The following is a 6,000-nucleotide window of genomic DNA, read 5'->3' as shown; positions in this document are numbered from 1 at the left end:
CACTAGAGTTTCTATTAGTTTGGACAAACTTTGGGCTCTTCACTGAAGAGCATATCTGTACCCTTTCACAGTCTCTGTCACTAGCTTATGATGGACCATGCTCCTATGATACTAGATAGAAGAGTTGCAGCTGAGATGGTGAAATAATAGCTTTGTGTTACAACTGTAACTCTGATTTGGTTAAAGGAACAGAAAAGCCTGCAGAGCCAGTGCAAGTGGGGAAAAATAAATCTGCCTCTAGCTGATTTTCTTTCTCAAATTTCTTTTTTTTTTGTATGTGGATAATTGACTGGCCGCTTTTCTTTTTTTAAATTCAGAATAGTAAAGTGCCATAAAGCAATTGGCTGAAATAAAAGACCGAACGCAAAAAAGAGAAAGTGTGAAGCAGTTCCATTTTTCTCATCAGACTTTTCATGGTTATGCTAAGGTAATGTGTTATGAATACTGTAATGAAGCAAAATCTAATGTATGCATAATGTGCTGGAATTTAAGTCTCATTGACTTGGGCTTCTAAGTCTTTTAGGTGTATTTTGTAAACCTCCCCACATGACACTTTCTAAAGGGCTTATTATTATTTTACTTAAATATAACACCTTTCTGCTGGAGGCTCCTGAGGCACTTTATAAATGATATATATACAACACCACTGACCTGCAGCCACCTCTGCAGCGGAGGGTAGCAACCACCTGGCAGGCAGAATACTGCACAGCTTTGGAGGTGGGGAGGGAGGAGGAGAGGAAACTTAGGCCAAAGACATGAGGGCAACCTTATGTGAAATGTCAGGGAGTTTTTAACGTCAACACAGAGCAGACAAAACCGTGATTTTTAAGTTTTTGCAGTATGTGACTTTTGCCTCAGTGCTGCAACAGAATATTATTGTTGCTCAATGTGCTTCGCCAGTAGAGATAGTGGCAAAGTACTATTCCCAAACCATTACATTTACAAAGAAGGAAATTAAGTCTAAGAATATATTCCTCTGTAAACAGTGTGTTACTGCTAACAGTGTTCTCTTTTTTAAAAAACATATTAAACAAAATTCTCAGGAGGTTTACAGCTCCAGTCCTAACATTTGTACACCAACATAGAAATGTGTGCATGTGTCAAAGAAATACAAGTGTACATGTCTTCAACCGACATTTTTATGGTATGAGGGTTCTTCCCTATGTGTTTGGAAGTGTCACAGCAGATCTTTTTATCCTTGGGAGATAGGCTTTGCATTAGATTTCATGAGAACAAGTACAGCACAGCTCATTGATGACTGTAACTTACAGGAACAGACTCAGTGGGCAGAGGAAAAAGAGATATTAATATTTGATGCACCTTCATCTCTTCAAATTATGTCATGCAACTTGATGACTGACCTCAGGGAAGGGGGTGGAGCAGGGATTTGCAGTTGGTTATTGCTTGAGATCCAAAGATATGGGGAGAGGGAAAGAAAGAAAGGAAAACATGCATAAAACAGACACTGAGGTACCTCTCACTGGTATCAGCTTTTCAACAGTCATGCTGAACAAGATGGATTTAGGTTTATATATATATAAATCGTTTTCAGTTTCCTGTGGTAAATGATAAAGTAAGTGGGCAGTAAGCTTTTTAAACAGAATTCTGTAGTCCTTGGGTATTTTAACAGTGTTTTAATTAGGAGCTGCAGTCTTTAGCTCCTCCTGCTGAACTCCACTCATTGGATAAAGTAGCTGTTGCTGTTGCATGTGTGAAATGATGTGCTGTTAAAGAGTTCAGTGGTGCCATCTGCTTATCTAATAAGTTCTAAATTTAGCCTCTGAAATTCAGGTCCATGAAGACAGCTATCCCTTTCTCTTCAACAGCCTTTTAACTATAAAAACAACATGGCTTCATTGTTTAGTGAGGCTAATGTGGTTATACCTATATGAGCTATTATCCCTTGTTAACTGATTCATACTGTATTTTTGTGTCAGTGCTGACTGATTGCTTTCATAAGGTTAAACATTAATCTTTAATCATGTCCTGTGGCCAGGGTTTAAGCAATAATGTATCTGTGCACAGTCCATATGATTTTTAATCTTTCTTTTTATTGTAGCACAAGTTGAGTACAGAGATCTGGGTGCTGTTCATAAATATTAAAAATAATTACATGGGAACAACCCCTTCATATGGCTATCTGCTTTTTAAATATATGTTGAACACTATAATTAATAATACTGGGCAAGATTGTCATTTTATAGTACCTCATTAATGGGCCAGCATGTAATTGCCTCAGGAGCATTTCCAAGTCATAATCTACCTCCTGGTTCCCCCTCTCCCTCAGAGAGGAGAGTAACCTGTGCCACCTCTATGTCTGCGGCAGCGTACATACGCTGGTACGCTAGCAGAGCTGCACTGGCTTGCATGTTGGGATGGACGTTCATCTAAGGTATTTAAGAGCACAAGCTCCACTGGGGCTTTCCCTGCATGCACGAGTGAGAGGATAGCGCAACGCTGCAGTACCTATGCTCCTCTCCAGGCTGCTACTCATGGGATGGATGGTTCATGTAGAGGATTAAGAGGTCACTTACGCATCCGTACTCTTGTTCAAGAGTGAGCAGAATAGGCCACGATCTGCCCTATATTGATTGGTTTGCAATCCAAACATCTAAGTTGACTACGCATGCTTTTGTACTATGTGTATTTTGACTGTGAGTGAAACCTTGCAACATTTCATTGTGGCACTCCATCTTTTTTTTTTTTTTTGAGGAAAACAAAAGCAGAGAAGGCCCCTTTGCCATTTCCTAAATCAAATTAAAAGGACACACAGTCCTTCTCTGTTTGTTTGGGTTGTATGGGAAAAGATATAAGCAGTGCAGAGTTCAAATTCTTTTAATGATTTTTATCTGTTCATTCTCTAACTTATTGCATTGCTCATGCTTCTGTCATAGTGGCAACATGTGAAAATTCACCTTGTGGACCAGGAAAAGTTGTAATTTGATTTTCACTTCATCATTTTAAGGAGTAGCATAAATCTGATTTGTGTTTTTTTATCGTTTGAGAACAAAATGAAATTAAACTTGCAAAGAAAATGTTACAGGGTAATTCATGTGTTTGGATTTGGTGACATCTGTTCAGACTAGTTAGCTTAGTGATAAACCCATTAATCAGGCAGAGCTGCTTGGGAATTATGGTGGGAATTTATGCTTCTTCCTTTCTAAAACACTCCAGACATTTTTTTATCCACAGTATGGTGCTTCCTTAGTTTATCCAGGGATAAAGAACTCAAGGAAATAACATTGTAACATAACAGTGCAACAGCAACCAAAAATAAAGGTTGAAACTTGAGAGCACTCATAATTTTATTGCACAATAGAAGAAAGAAACGTGTCTTCCTGCAGAGGTTCTGGACTGATGGCTGTGAATCCCAAAAGCTGAAATTTCCCTTACCACCAGTGTGTAGTAATGAGTTCTTGAGAGCAGAATAATGTTAAGGTAAGAAATAAGCAGTAAGACTGACCGCAAAATCTGCAGGAGTTCAAATATCATTATGATAGTGACTCATAAATACAAATGTAAGCACTCTCTGTGCACCAGTCTGAATGCCAGCATTTCTCTTTCCCTAACTTAGGAGCCAGGCAAAGGCTAGGAAGGGAAATTTCCTTTTCCAGGTAACATCAGGAACAAAACTTGGAGCTACATAAATAACAGCCTTTTCCTTATGAGATATCAAGAAGAGAAATTGAAGCTCTGCATTTAAAAGGAGGCTAGAAAAGCCTCCTTAAAATCAGAGTTAGACCCTGCGGTGATATAAAATAAGTCTAATTGTGAGTCCCGGATTAGAAGCTGTTTGTTGGTTGGACCTCTTCCATAATTTTGGAAATTTTAGAGACCCAGGCACTTCTGGGCACAAGCCAGATACTAAGATTACATTTGGTCCCTGCAATTCTTCAGGATCAAAGGAAGGGGTGAGGGGAGAAGGTACAGAACAGAAGAAATGATGGCCATTGGACTGGAAAAGCCTCAGTTGCCTTTGCTTTGGGATCCAGGTATGTTTACTATATGTGGCTTTTATGCTGTGATTGTCCTTGGAAGCAAACAAACAGTAGACTCCATTTGTGTTAGTACATTGAATACCTGAAGATATAGGGGCTACTTGCCAGATCAATTTTCTGATCTTTGGAAGTGATCCGCTGAAAGGTTTTTGCTGAATTTCATACGCATTTCCTATATCATATGCTGGGTACCATCAGAATAGTGGGTATTAGCAGATTTATTTTTCTTTGATTTTGCTTCTCTCTTAGATTGTACAGCTGCTTTCCACACAGTGGAGGTCTTCACTGAGGTTCTGGATGTACAGGAAGAATTTAGTTCCACAACTGATGCTTTAGATTCATACCTTTGCTCTCTGGTAAAGGACTCAAGCAATGTGAATGGACCTGCCTTTTGATGCAATCTCAGAGGGAAGTTCTAAGTAATAGTATTTTCTGCTCAGTGGGCGTTCTCATTGCTCCTTCTGCTCAATGTGTATATGGAGACTTCAGTGTGTATATGGAGGGTTAGTGAAGGGGCACGTGTTGAAGTGTTTCCAGTATGCTGATGACACACAGTTCTATCCTTTTGTCCAATCCATAGAATGCAATTGAGCATCTGGCACAGTGTCTAGTAGCAACCGGGGAGCAGATGGTTTTGACCTCTAAAACCCTGTATGGTGTGGAACCTCCCTGAAAGACACTTTCTTTCACCATGTGATATGGTCAAAACTGAACTCATTGGAGGCACTAGAACTTGGAAGTCCCCTACAAGAGACGGAACATCTAGTAGGTTTTTCTCCATGAGGACCTCTGAACACCTAGAACAATGGAACCCTGATCTTTAACAGGGGTTCCTTGGTGCCACTGTCATAGGCAAAAAAGTGATGATAGTCTGTCTATTTGGGCAGGTGCTGAGGGAAGGTTTAGATTTTAAAGGCTCAGGCTGAAGTGTGGATTTTTCTGAGGGACAATGAAGGTTTTGTGCAGAGATGCCTTTGATTTGTTACTGCAGTTTTTGTCTTGTACTGTACTTTTAATTATCTGTCTGGGCTATGTGGCCATTTTTATGTTTACATGTTGAAAATGAAAGAAATAAAAATAAACTTTGTCTTAAATATAAAGGCACTTAATCACACTTCTCTCTGAAAACGTGTTGCCTACTGTAGTTATAATTAATACCTGAGATTACTGAAACTAATATTTTATACTAATTCGCTCTGTTTCATTCAGTTTGCTTACCTTATGGATTTGAGAGTGCTCTTTGTTTAGTTTCACTGTTTCCCTTGTATAGTCAGTGAGTACCTCAGTTTCCCCTGTTTGTGGGGAGTTCTTTCACACAGCAACAGGTAAGGAAAATATTACTACTCTTTTTGATGCAAGCAGTTAGCAAATATTCGGGATCTTGTGGGTTGCTTCTGTTAGGAGGAGATATTGGTGATGGAGTCTGGTATATCTTTGATACAATCCTATTTATTTATAGCAAATGTATATAAATTTCATTTCCCAAAACACAGCAAGACTCAAACAGCAGAAGAAAATGTCTTAGATCACAATTCAGAGCGAGCATTTTCTCCAGACCATGGAGAAAATGGGCTTTTCTGGCAGTGTCTGAGGTTTCCTTGGTGTGTTTTCTGTGGTATGTCTCCTACTTCTCTTTCACACACAGCTGCAATCAAATCATTCCCCACTTCTGCATTTGTTATCAAATCCCAGGAACCCCTTCAACTGAATGGCCCAGCCACTGTCCAGGTTTTAATGTGATCTAGTCCTCAAGTGCTGGTTTTTCATTGTTTCAGCTATCATGAAACAAAGGGACATTTAATTGTTCCCTTGCTTAGCCTTAATGCAAAGTTTCTGTCACACACAACAGCTTCAACTAGTTAGTGTGATTGTCCAAACCCAGCATAACCATATTTTTAAAAGTAGAAAAATGTGATGGTGAAACAATTAATATTGGCAAGGAGACTCAGGCAGAGTAGTTGAAACTACTTGAAACACCTTTTGAGGAGACTGATTAGAAGTC

The 6,000-nt window shown here is 39.2% G+C and overlaps 1 protein-coding gene across 1 annotated transcript in view; it reads left to right on the top strand.

The window, feature by feature from the left end:
- Positions 1-3,472: 3,472 nt before the first annotated feature.
- Positions 3,473-6,000, top strand: part of CCDC141 (coiled-coil domain containing 141) — a 158,335-nt gene continuing 155,807 nt past the window's right edge. The window contains exon 1 of the mRNA XM_043524934.1: positions 3,473-3,992. The gene's annotated coding sequence lies outside the window, so the exon portion shown is untranslated. The remainder of the gene's footprint in view (positions 3,993-6,000) is intronic.

Source organism: Chelonia mydas, chromosome 11 (assembly GCF_015237465.2).
Source record: "Chelonia mydas isolate rCheMyd1 chromosome 11, rCheMyd1.pri.v2, whole genome shotgun sequence".
NCBI lineage: Eukaryota > Metazoa > Chordata > Testudines > Cheloniidae > Chelonia > Chelonia mydas.
This window is presented reverse-complemented; position numbering and strand designations above follow the sequence as displayed.